Source organism: Lissotriton vulgaris, chromosome 4_1 (genome assembly GCF_964263255.1).
Source record: "Lissotriton vulgaris chromosome 4_1, aLisVul1.2, whole genome shotgun sequence".
Lineage (NCBI taxonomy): Eukaryota > Metazoa > Chordata > Amphibia > Caudata > Salamandridae > Lissotriton > Lissotriton vulgaris.
This window is the reverse complement of record NC_141691.1, coordinates 1,722,741,170-1,722,753,421: the sequence shown is the minus strand read 5'-3', so window position 1 is coordinate 1,722,753,421 and position 12,252 is coordinate 1,722,741,170. Positions and strand designations below refer to the sequence as shown.

General features: G+C 45.2%; 1 protein-coding gene across 3 annotated transcripts in view; it reads right to left on the bottom strand.

Annotated features, from left to right (window-relative positions):
- Nucleotides 1–12,252, bottom strand: part of ESRP1 (epithelial splicing regulatory protein 1) — a 384,375-nt gene that overhangs the window by 213,518 nt on the left and 158,605 nt on the right. The gene's annotated exons all lie outside the window — the stretch shown is intronic.

The following is a 12,252-nucleotide window of genomic DNA, read 5'->3' as shown; positions in this document are numbered from 1 at the left end:
CACGTAAATCCCTAGATTCCACTGCAAAAGAAAAGTGAGGAAGCCCCTTGGACATGAGATCTAGAAAGTGAAAACCTTAATTTAAAAAGGTATTATGTTAATCATATAGGCAGCAATTTGACATCAGCTTAGCATTTCAAGAAGTATAATGTTAGCTGCAAGGAACTTCCAGCACTCAATCATATTGCATACACATAATTCTCATTAAATTTGGTATGTTCATCTATAAACATTACATTTTAGGATCAAGTGATTGAAAGATGTTTGCATGATGTGGAAAGGGCTTCGAATATTGCCTCGACCTTTTAGATTCAGTCAAGTGGCAACTCCTAACCATAATATCTCAGCAAATATGTGTAATTCTATAAGAGAACTAATATCAAAAAGGCAAAATAACCGAGTAAGAGATTCTTTCTGAAATGAGACGTTTGTGTTGGAACCAAGAATCCACATGTGACCTCAGATGAAAGTCCTACCTAAAACAGCTTCCTCAAATGAGCCTGACCCACAGGCAAATCTGCCCTGATGCTGAATGCCAGATGAAATCCCAAAGACCGCCAGGCAGATGCCAAAATATCCAACTGAAGAATAGTGCACAAGCAACAAGAAACAACATGAACAGACCCAAAAATAATTACAAGATAAATGTTCTGTTGTGATGCCCTCTTTGCATTCTTAGTGTGCAAAGCTTGGTTTTTGGATTGAATGGGATTAGGAAAAACGATAGTCTGAACACAAATGTTTGGCTGTGTAATGTGTCATCAGCGGATAATTGATGAGGAGTTTTCTCCCTATGAGATAACACCAAACAAACTTTAAAATCTACTTTCCAGAAAAATAACCTAATTACATTATTTAGAATTTGGCTAGGAGGGAAATGAATGCTGTAAATCGGTACCCCCCCCCTCCCCCCCCCCACCCCCAACATGCTACTATATTTAAAGTCTGGAAAACTGCTCATTTTAAGGCAGAGGAATCTTGGCTGACTCTGCCACCAATAACTTTTGACCCAGCAGTCTGTGTGCAGTGGATCCGCTGGGTCACAGCGATGGTCATCCTCTGTCTCCCTGGCAAGACAATAGGCCACACACTAAGGGCTGAATAAGGCCATTCATTTCCCATGTGTAGCCATCCATAAGGGATGGGCCTAACCGTTAGGATGATAAACCTCCACCAAACTAGAACTACTAAATAAAAAAGAGGACATATATTTCAAATCACTACCTTTCATTAAGAAGCAAAGTCCAGAAATTAAAAACAATCCAAAAGTAAGAAAGACCAGATCAAGTGATTAACGCAAGGAGTAAACAATGGGTTTAACAGCATAACAGGTAAGGAAAAGCTCTTAAGAGGAAATCCAGCAAAGCACTGTCTCTGTGTGAAAGAATAGCAGGTATAAGTTAAAAGACATCCTACTTCCTTAGGAATTTCAATGAAATAGGGGAAGGTATTAGAGTGACCCTGTTTTATATAGCACACGGCTGGCCTGGCTACTAGGAGACCAACGTTACACTAAACAAAAATAAACATGTCTGACAAAGTAGTAAATAGCCTTTTTCAATCCAAGCAACATTAGTGATAGGGTGGCAACTGAAGTTTCATCAATCTAATATGGATTTAATCATGTCAATGTTTTTATTAATATCGCATTACTGAAGAGGTCTACTACAGTAGGTCTAAAACACAAAGTTCACAGAAATACCTTTCTTGGTGACCAATATATGAAAACAATGAACATGTTACACTTTATACACATCCTTACAATTCAGATTTCAAAACAAACAAAACATAAGTGCTCATAAAAACAGGGAGAGAACACAAACAAATGTATGGTTGGTACAAAAATCCTCAACACCACCAGAGCATGCTACACACCAACACCAAGCATTTTATATAGAAGGATGTCTGTATTTTATACAGCGCAAATGTATCTACAAAGAAAAAGAGCACTCAATCATCTATAACAGGATTAATGCACTTTACAAGAACTATAACAACTGATATTCTTTAGAACGACACCATCCTCCATGTTTAGGCTACGGTTGAACACAAAAGCCTGTGTTCAGCCGCGTGACAACTCTCTAAACTAGTACTGGAAACAGCAGCCACAATTTAATCCAAACAGGAACGGTGGGCATATCAAATAATGGTTCAACGAGTTAACATAATACACATGTTAAATATGTATCATTTTTGCAATAACAGCAAGTCAATTAATAAATGCCCAGCTACCAAAGTATATCGCTAAATGTCTCTTTCATTAGCAAAGTGTTTGCACAGGTAGACCCCCAAAGAAGTGCTTCGTGCTCATAGTAATCAACCAGTGAAGTAAGTTATTATGGTGCACTGTGCATTTGTTGGAGAAAAATGACATAAGACCAATACTAAAGAAGAAAGTGGTCTGATTTCGTCAAAAGGTTTGTGACATCTGAACTAGACAAACTCCTTGTCTTATTGTTGTATAAGCCCCTTTCCCTGGAAAAACAAAAAATCTCCTATCTCAGCAAAAAAGTTGGGTCTATCTCTTCTAAACCTACTAAGCCTTGACAGTTTCTGAAGTGCTCCTGCACCTTCAGTCAAGTCACTGGGATTCACCAGGATCCTGCCCTCCCAAACATCATACTAGAACAAGACAACTAACACAGCAAATTTACATCTACACATGCTAAAAAAAAATGCCACTCCATCCATGTCTATTTCCGCAGCAAAAGGAATCTTTTTTATGTGGTACGACATGGGCCATCTTAGAGAAAGACTGTCCTCACCATAATTATTTGTTAACTTTTAGAAGGCAGTAAATCAACAATAAACGTAACTGAAATGGTACATGAATTATAAGGAGCAGATGGCGAAGGTTGTAGAAATATGAAGGGTCTCATGGTAAGCCTTACCCTGTGCCCGGACTGGGCAGGTGCAAACATAATCCTGTACATCTTCACTTACAGAAGGCCACCAAAATGATCGACAAACCAACTCTAGAATAGATCTAACTCGCCTGCGCCCAGATACAGCTGACTCATGACACATTTCGAGGAACTCTTAATGCAAATCTTTAGTTGCAATGTATAAGGCTTTTGCTCAAAATATAGATTATAATGTCGAGATAGAGGAGCTTTGCTTTGAATGCCCTAAAGTCTCTTGGTTGATTCGAACAGAAGCACAATTGTAAAAAAAAAAGTTGCACCACACCTATGATTCAATTAGATAATATTAAGAGATTGGCTCTTGAGACTAGTCTTCTGTAAAATGGAGACAGGAAAGAGCATCGCCTACCACATTCCAAGATCGAGGAATTTAGGTTACAAAGAAATATATGCCCATCAAGCTTGATGACTATTTCAAAGTTGCTTATTCTGTAAACATGTTAAATTCCTATGAACAATTCTTTTGCTTTTAAACTTCTCTATTAGTTTTTACAAAAGAAGGGTAAAACAAGTCTTTCTCAGCATCATGCATTTGTCCTTAACACAGGTCAGGTACAGTGTATCTTTGCATGCCTCACATAGCTATCTAATCAGTTCCCACACTTGACATAACACTGATGATTTCTCCATTGGTACATGCAAAAGCTTAACAGCCCACAATTTTGCTCAGTCTATATTCTGTCTCAGAGATCCCCATACATCAATGTAACATTACGATTGTACAATAGAAAAAAACACCCTCTTTACCAAGTTCCACCGCCTCTCCTTCCCATTTCGATCTTTGCAGGTATTCATCATCAAGCCATATCACACTTTCGAGGCCACCCAACAAGCACACCCCTTTTTATAATACTCTTGCATAGTATCATTCTGCATCTCTCGAGCGAGCAAGCAAATAGCATTGCAATGGTGCCCACATATCTATGGGCCTAGAGGTCATTGGTAGAAGTTCCGCATACGACACCTATCTTTCCTGGCACATTACCAAATCAGCGATCCAGTCCTTAAACTTGGGCACGCGCCCCCATCCCCATCGGCATGCCACCCTTCTTTTGGCCAGGAGTAGTACAAACGCTACAAACTTGCGATGCTCAGGCTTGAGCGGTCTAACATATCCTAACAATGCCATCAAAGGTGTGGCGTCCATAGGAGTGTCCACCATTTCACGCAATGCCTGAAACACCTGATCCCAATACTGTTGTACTTCTGGGCATCCCCACGCTATATGTAAAAAATCTGCTCCCGCTGCATGACACCTATCACATCTATCATCCTCCCGTAACTTAAACCTGCACATCTTGACAGGTGTATAATACAATCTATGTAAACATTTATAATGAATTAATCAAAGTCTGCTACTAGCCGATACACGCTCTGTTTGCATACAGCTCCATTCCCACTGCTCGTCAGTTAGGGCTAGCCCCAGCTCCACATCCCACCATCCACGCGATGACCTGTGAGTGTATCTTGTGATAGAATACCGACACTAATCTTTAAGGGGTGTCTTTCTCCAACATTAGCTGCAATGGAGACAAGGCTGGTGTTCCGCAGGTAACTCAGGAGTGACCGATCTCAGCCCAGTTTTTAATCTAAGATACAGAAATAAATCTAATGACGTCTTCTGTGTCTCTCGGAACATGTGTTCAATGCTTCGGAACTGGCCTACATTATATAGGACTCCCCAAGTATGTATCTGTATACGCTGTTGGAGTTTTTTGAAAACCCCCTCCTGTAATAAAGGCATAGCAGGGTGGTAAGCAAGAGGTAATAATGGGGAGTACATCATGGGCGCGCCCAGCATACTCTGTATGCGATTCCATGCTGCTATGGTTCCCGTAAGGGCATTAGCTGACCTGTCCCTACTGGACACCACCCTGTACGGTGCTCCTTTTGGTGTGGGGTGCGCCAGCCAATGTTCCGCTGCTACTTGTGGCATGTATCTCGGTTGTTTCACCCAATACCACGTGTAATGGGCCTGGGCGTATAGAAAGTATAGCTTAAAATTGGGGATACCAAACAGGCCCTTCTCATATGGCCCCGTCAGCACGTCCCATTGCAGTCTAGGCTGCTTTCCTCCCCAAACTAGTCGTATCATTTCCGACTTTAGCAATTTAAAAAAGAATGCGCCCGGATAATAGGGAATATTCAAGAAGAGGTATAGCAGCCAGGGGAGCACCACCATCTTGATCAACGACACCCGCCCCGCCATGGCTAGGCGATGCAAAAGGGGATGAATGGACGGAGCAAGCCTGGCTGAAGACTGCTGTAATGCCAGAAACCGGTCCTAGGAAGCTTGTTTCCGGTCCAGTGAAGGCATGGCTTGGCAGTTCGGGCTGGACTGCTCCCATGTGGCACAGGGTCAGACTGATTTGCATATGGCCATGTCTGAACTGGGGTGGCAGAGTGGGCTAAAGAACTGTGATGGATTAAACCCAGATCTGTTGACTGGATGCGAGTGTTTGATTGGTTCAGATGCTTCGTCCATCTCCACCCCCTTTTGTACCGCTTTGTTCGCCATAAGTTGGCAGGGTATGCTCAGACGTGAGTCCCTTGCTCACATTGCCACTGGATTCAAGCAAGCCTGGCTGAAGACGGCTGTAATGCCAGAAACCGGTCCTAGGAAGCTTGTTTCCGGTCCAGGGAAGGCATGGCTTGGCAGTTCGGGCTGGACTGCTCCCATGTGGCACAGGGTCAGACTGATTTGCATATGGCCATGTCTGAACTGGGGTGGCAGAGTGGGCTAAAGAACGGTGATGGATTAAACCCAGATCTGTTGACTGGGTGTGAGTGTTTGATTGGTTTAGATGCTCCGTCCATCACCACCCCCTTTTGTACTGCTTTTTCCACCATGGATAGGTGAAGCGCCACCCAACGTGTGACACAGTCTTATTTTGTCCATGACCGTACCATAATTCGATCCCAGAAGCTCTTCCTTATTTCTAGTGACCGTTATCCCTAAGTATTTTAGTTCATCCTCACATCATTCCAGGGGAAAGTCTGGTGAAAACTGCAACGAGGCGGAGGTCAGAGGAAAGATGCATGATTTCCTCCAATTTATTTGTACCCCCGAAAGCTGCCCAAACACTCTGAATTCTCTCAATATTGGATTAAGGTTCTGTTGGGGGTCACGAACATATAGAGTGATGTCATCAGCGTATAGCGAGTCCAAATTCTGGCGTAAATTGCATTGGAGGGCCTTTTCGTTATGATGCTGCCTTAACTTGGCCGCGAGCGGTTCAGTTGCAATTGCAAACAGCAATGGGGAGAGAGGGCACCCCTGTTGCGTCCCTTTAGTGATACTGAAGGCCTGCGTTGTTTGTCCATTAACAAGGATCTTAGCCACCAGCATGCAGTACAGCAGTTTAACTCATGACAGGAACAGCGGGGGGTAACCCATGCGTTCCATGACTTAAAAAATATAATCCCATTCGATGGAATCGAATGCTTTGGTGACATCCCAAAAAATGGCCGCTAATGGCAAATCAGGTGAGACGTTATTTAATACGGCAAACAACGTCCTTAGATTGTGGGAGGTTGCCCTGTCAGGCACAAAGCCCGATTGGTCATGCAATATCAAATTTTCGTTTAAAAGGCTCAGGCGTGTTGCAATTAACTTAGCCAGGATCTTTGCGTCACAATTGAGGAGCGATAGTGGCCTATAGGAGTCACACTGGGTTGGCTCCTTTCCCAGCTTGAGTAAGGACAACATGAGCGCCTCCCTCATGGTAGCAGGTAAATGTCCCACCTCCAACGCATCTTCGTATACTTCTCTGAGTATAGGGGTCATCACGTCTATGTACGTTTTATAAAATTCTGCCGGGATACCATCCGTGCCTGTGGCCTTCCCGGACTGGAGGCTCATGATCGCCTCCCGCACCTCATATAGATCAAATGGTGCACACAGAAACGCCCTCTGCCCGTTGCCCAGCCAGCCTAATGTCACATCCCGCAGAAAGTCATCTAAGTCCAGCGCTGTCACTCTTGTAGTGGTGTAGAGTTGTTCATAATGTCTCAAAAAGGCATTAAGTATAGCAGGTGTCTCTCGACTAATATCCTCCTCCGGGCCACCCACGTCCATCACATATGTGCTACATCGGGGCCATCTTACCTTTTGTGCCAGTATCTTGCAGGGCCTATCTCCTTCTCCATATTGTCGGGCTACCCAGTGTTTCCCTCGGAACTGCACCTCCCTCTTAGCCTTGTCCATATATTCCTTCCATGAGTTTTTTCCAGAAAGCCGCTTGTGTGATGCCTCTCGGGTCTATCGCAAGTTCCAGTTCCAATGCTTTTAGCCCCGTTTCTAATGTCCGCAGGGTGTTTAATATGTCTTTAAGGACTCCGGCCCCCTTAGCTATGCAAAATCTCCTAAGCGCCACTTTGAAGGCTTCCCAGACTATCTCAACGCTGTCAACGGAGCCCTTATTTCGCTCAAAAAAATTATGGATCTCCACACGTAACTCCTTCTGCAAAACCGTGTCAAGCAGAATGGGGGTGTACAGTCGCCAGGGACCTCGAGGTATGCTAACGCCGGGAGTGGAGAGTCCTAACACTACTGGTGCATGGTCTGAATATGTCCTGGCCAGGTGTTCCACCCTGGTGATTGCCGGCGCTGTCCCTCTGGACACAAAAAAATAATCCAACCGGGCCCATGTGTGCGCATGCGTAGTGAAATGTGTGCCTTCTTTCCCACTGGGGTATTTATGTATCCAGGCATCAGTCAGCTGGTAAGCAGCAATGATATCTGTTAATACTCCCTGCGCTCTAGTGTAGTGATGTGGGGCAGGGTGCGATCTATCTAATCAGGGATGATAAGTCACATTAAAATCACCTCCCCATCTGACGTGAGTGGAATCGATCTCAAATATTTTGGCCCAAAGTGTGTCAAAATTCCCGGGATCATCTGTGTTCGGCCCATAGCAATATGCAAGTGTGGCTGACGTGGTACCCACCCGTCCCCATGCGAGGCAGTACCGACCCTCTGGGTCTCCTGCTGTGCCTACCGTCCGGAATGGGACCTGTTTTTTTATGAGTATCGGCGATCCACGTGCGTATGTGGAGTACGAGGAGAAGATCCTATGGTCTGCCCAACGAGTGGCAAAAGTATCTTGCTTATGACGTGCAAAGTGGGTTTCCTGCCGCATAGCTATATGTACAGTGTGTCTGTCCAAATACGACAGTATTTGTCGTCTTTTTCTCGGCTTGCCCAGACCTCTAACATTCCAGGCGATGATAATCAATGTGCCAATGGACGAATTAGCCATAATATCCGGCTTGTGTGTGTTTCATGAATGTGAACCACACAACCCACGCCCGACCTGTCTCTTGCACATATTTTACTAACAAACCTCTATTCCGATGCTGTACACCTACTGACCTACCCATCCATTCCTCTCTTTGTGAACTATGCTTTCACACAACATCCCTCACATACCAAAACAACCCAACTGCCCCCCTCCACCCCCACCCACTGAAGCAACCCAATTTTGCCAGAATCCAAGTCCCTCCCCCCTCCCCATCACGCACCCGCTGCAAACTCAATATCGTGCATCTTCCAAACTGTGAGGAAAATGCTTCTTTCCCAATGGACGCTAGCAGTAAGTTCTCTTTATAGTCCTCCATTTTACCAATATTGGTCGATTCCGGCACACCTACCACACCGATGTTGTTGAGCCGACTACGGGCCTCCAAGTCCTCATTTTTGGCCGCTACGGTGCGTAGGATCTATTCCATTCTCGATAGTTGTGTGCCGTGGCAAGCAGTGATATCACCTGCATCAGATATCCGGCGTTCCGCCTCCTGAAGCCGTTCTTCGTGCCAGTCAAGTTTGTGGGCTATAGCATCCATTTGGGATGAAATCCGATCTACCTTGTCCACGACCGTCGCAAAACCCTGCCGTATTTCCTGCAAAATATTGTTCATTACCGATTATTGCACCACAGCGCCATCAGTGGATGCGGTCCGGCTTCGCATTCCTGATCTTCCTGCGTGGGCCTATTCCCCTTTTTTGCCCGCCGCAAAGATCAGCTTCGACTACTTGTTGTCGGGCTTTCCCATGATCACCTCTGCGTTTCCGCTCAGACAGTCACTGCAGTTGTTCACACGTTGCCGTTCGATCTTCTGAGTGTGGGTGCGGAGCGTTTCCCAGGGGCGCAACACCTCAACTCGCACAGTGTTCATTTGCAGACTCGTGCCTACGTGTCATTCAACTTCCGGCTCGGCACAATAATGAATAAATCTGGGCCCCTGTTGGCACCACTCAGGTGAACCCGCACGTCCCTGGCGGAGTGGCAATCAATGGTTTCAGGCAGCTACGGCCAGTGAAGTCATCGCAGTGCAGCCAGCCTACAGTCCCTGGCTTGTCCCAGTGCCACCGCTCTTGTCAAATTCCAGCAGGGCATGCACACTGCCAGTCCCCAGGTGATGGCATCCAATGTACAAACAGTGTCAATTGTTATAAATAGGGAGACTTTGGAGGGAGGGGAGGGGGGAGCCAGTACCCTTCCAGTCTCGCAAGGTCTCTGCCCAGATATCCCCTTGACCGCAGAGCCTCCAATCGATCTTAGCCTCCTCCCGGCTCAGTGCTGTCCAAATGCCATCAGCATTTGGACGGTATTGCAGTGCGAGCTGGGGGGGGGGGTGGGGGGGGGGGGGGGCGAGTCATGGTCCTCTCTGCGGGCCGAAGCTGCCGCCCCGCGCGGCCCGTTGAATGCGCGGTTCTAGCGTGTTGTCCACGCTAGGGTCAACATCCACCGCTCCTGCTGTCCTATAATGTGGGAGCCGGACACATCTCCACCTGGCCTCCGGTCCTATGGGCACCGCTGCATCCCCCGCCGTAGTTCTCCCCCGGGCCAGCTTTAGGCACCTCGTCCACTCTCCCGGCAATACTGCTATGCCGGCACACAGGTCAGGTTATGCGTCCGTGTTGCTGCTCACGAGCAGTAAGTGCCCGTCTCTGGATCGAACAAATCAATTCATCTGGAATAATTCATCCAAACATGGAATTAGCCTGCTCTTGAAGATACAAGACACAATAGAACACGACCAGCCCTTGTCCTGATGATAACCCCTAATAACCAGCTGTTTGAAACGTGTCAGAGAGAACCATCGAGAATTTCTTCTTTTTGACTTACATCAGTATGGACAGTGAAAAGACATTGTGAAATCATGAATCCATCCATACTAGATGGCAATGAAACCCCAATGAAGGCACCAAGAGGGTTATGACATCCTATAGTCTTAATGACATTACCTCTGATTCATGAAGTATTGGTCTGGTTCCAATAATTGGCTAAAAAGAGTGTCTTTAGTTGCATTAGGACTCTTTACCACTCGTGTTTAATGTTGAGCACCTTTAGTTACTTTTGTATGCAACTTATAACGATTACTACACAGGGTGTTACAAATTTATTGCCACAATGTGTTTATGTGTTGTCATTGTCTTTGGTGTGGTGCATTGGATTTAAGTTAAAGATAAGTGATTCTTCTTTTCATGACATGTAAAAAAGTAATAACTATGTTTGAATGAATTGTGAAATGAACACACAGGTCAAGTCTATTGATTTATTTGACTTTGTCCATGAGTAGACGGACGTTAAGTAACAGCCATATCTTCTGTGTTGTGCAACTCCCAGTGTACAGACCCTGTACCAATGTTGGGATACACCAGGCTATGCTTAATAGGGCTGTCCTAGGCTTGGCACCGAAAAGGTAGGAATCTTAATGTTTAAATGATGTGTACACTCTGAATCACATGTTTAAGCTGCAAGCCCCGGATATAGAGCACTATGTACCGTGTTGTTTCCATCTACAGCCTACATTCCCCTTTCCTTGGTCTCCCAAAAAGCCTTTGCACATTATACTCCTAAACCCTGCATGAAAAAGTGACCTTGACCTACTTTCACTCGATTCCTCTCCTTTCTTTCTTCATAGTGACCCTCTTCTTACCTTCCATTCTCTGCATACCTTCCATTTTTGATAATAGCTTCCTCTCAGTCTCATGCCTGCCTGACTCAACCCTTCTAATTGCAATTTTGCAACTGGCTGATACCTCATTTCATAGATCACAACCTCTCCTCTTTTAAACCCTGTCCCCGTAATCCTGCATTACCTAATCTGCACCAGCCACTCCAACTCACCAACCATTCACCTGAAACCACATAGCCCTACCAATGATCCCACCTCCCTGGTATCAATACATCACAAAGTAAATTGAGTCAATGTATGCAATTGTTTCTGATACCAGATTACTAATCACAAAAACCACTGGACTAACCTCTAACCTTGGGATCTGGAGTAGCATGCTACTTGTCATTAAGCACTTGAATGCCTTGTCAGGGGTAGTAAGTGCTGTATAAACCCAATTCCAATTGCACCATCATGGAATCAGACCCAGAAGGACACCATGTCTTTGTTGAAGGGGTACTAGATGGCACCGCTGTGCTCCTAGGAAGTGTATACCTAATGATTACAGTTCGTGGCAAAACGTTTCATTTAACGGACTCGATGTCCCATCTTCCCTGTATAAAAGGAGGTGATTTTAACTGTGTCCTAGATACCACACTAGACAGATGGCGCTCCCCCTGCTCATCCACAGCCAGCATTGTGGCCTACCTATCTGAATTGATTATGCAGTGGTCACTAGTGGACAGCTGGAGAGCCCTGCACCCAAACGTGCGGGAGTACTCCTTCTATCCCCCCCACATGACTTCCACTTTAGCCTGGATCGCTTCTTATATCACCACGCAATGTAACTCTTAGTAACAGATACAGAGTACCTGGGAAAGACCCTCTCAGAAAATAAGCCGCTTTTGCTGAGAATTACCTGGGTGGGAACACGCTCCAATGGTTCTTACTGGATACCACAGCCCACAGTATTAGAAGGCCAAGCACTCCACGATTCTACATGCAAAATAATCACAAATGATATAACGGAAAATAATAAAGCCACCACGCGACTAGCGGATTGAGATGCTATAAAAATGGTGATAAGGGGCTACAGCATACACTCAGCCATAGGAGTGAGAGACACTACACTGTGAATTAGGGCAGCTGTACAAATCTATCTGTATAGATTATACAAATCTATCTGTATAGATTATACAGGCATATTGTGGGAGAGGCAAAAGTTCGATTGGCAGCGGATATTCTTCTTCATATTCTAACTCATTCAGTTCTTTGAATTGCGGGGCGAAATAGTATTTCACATCTTCCGCTCCTAGAGAATCTACACACTGTATCCATTTCGGATCCAGTGACACTGTAGGCAGGTTTACTGGGCTGAATAGCGCCTCGAAGGCGGATTCCGCTGTGAGGATATTAATCCTTTTGC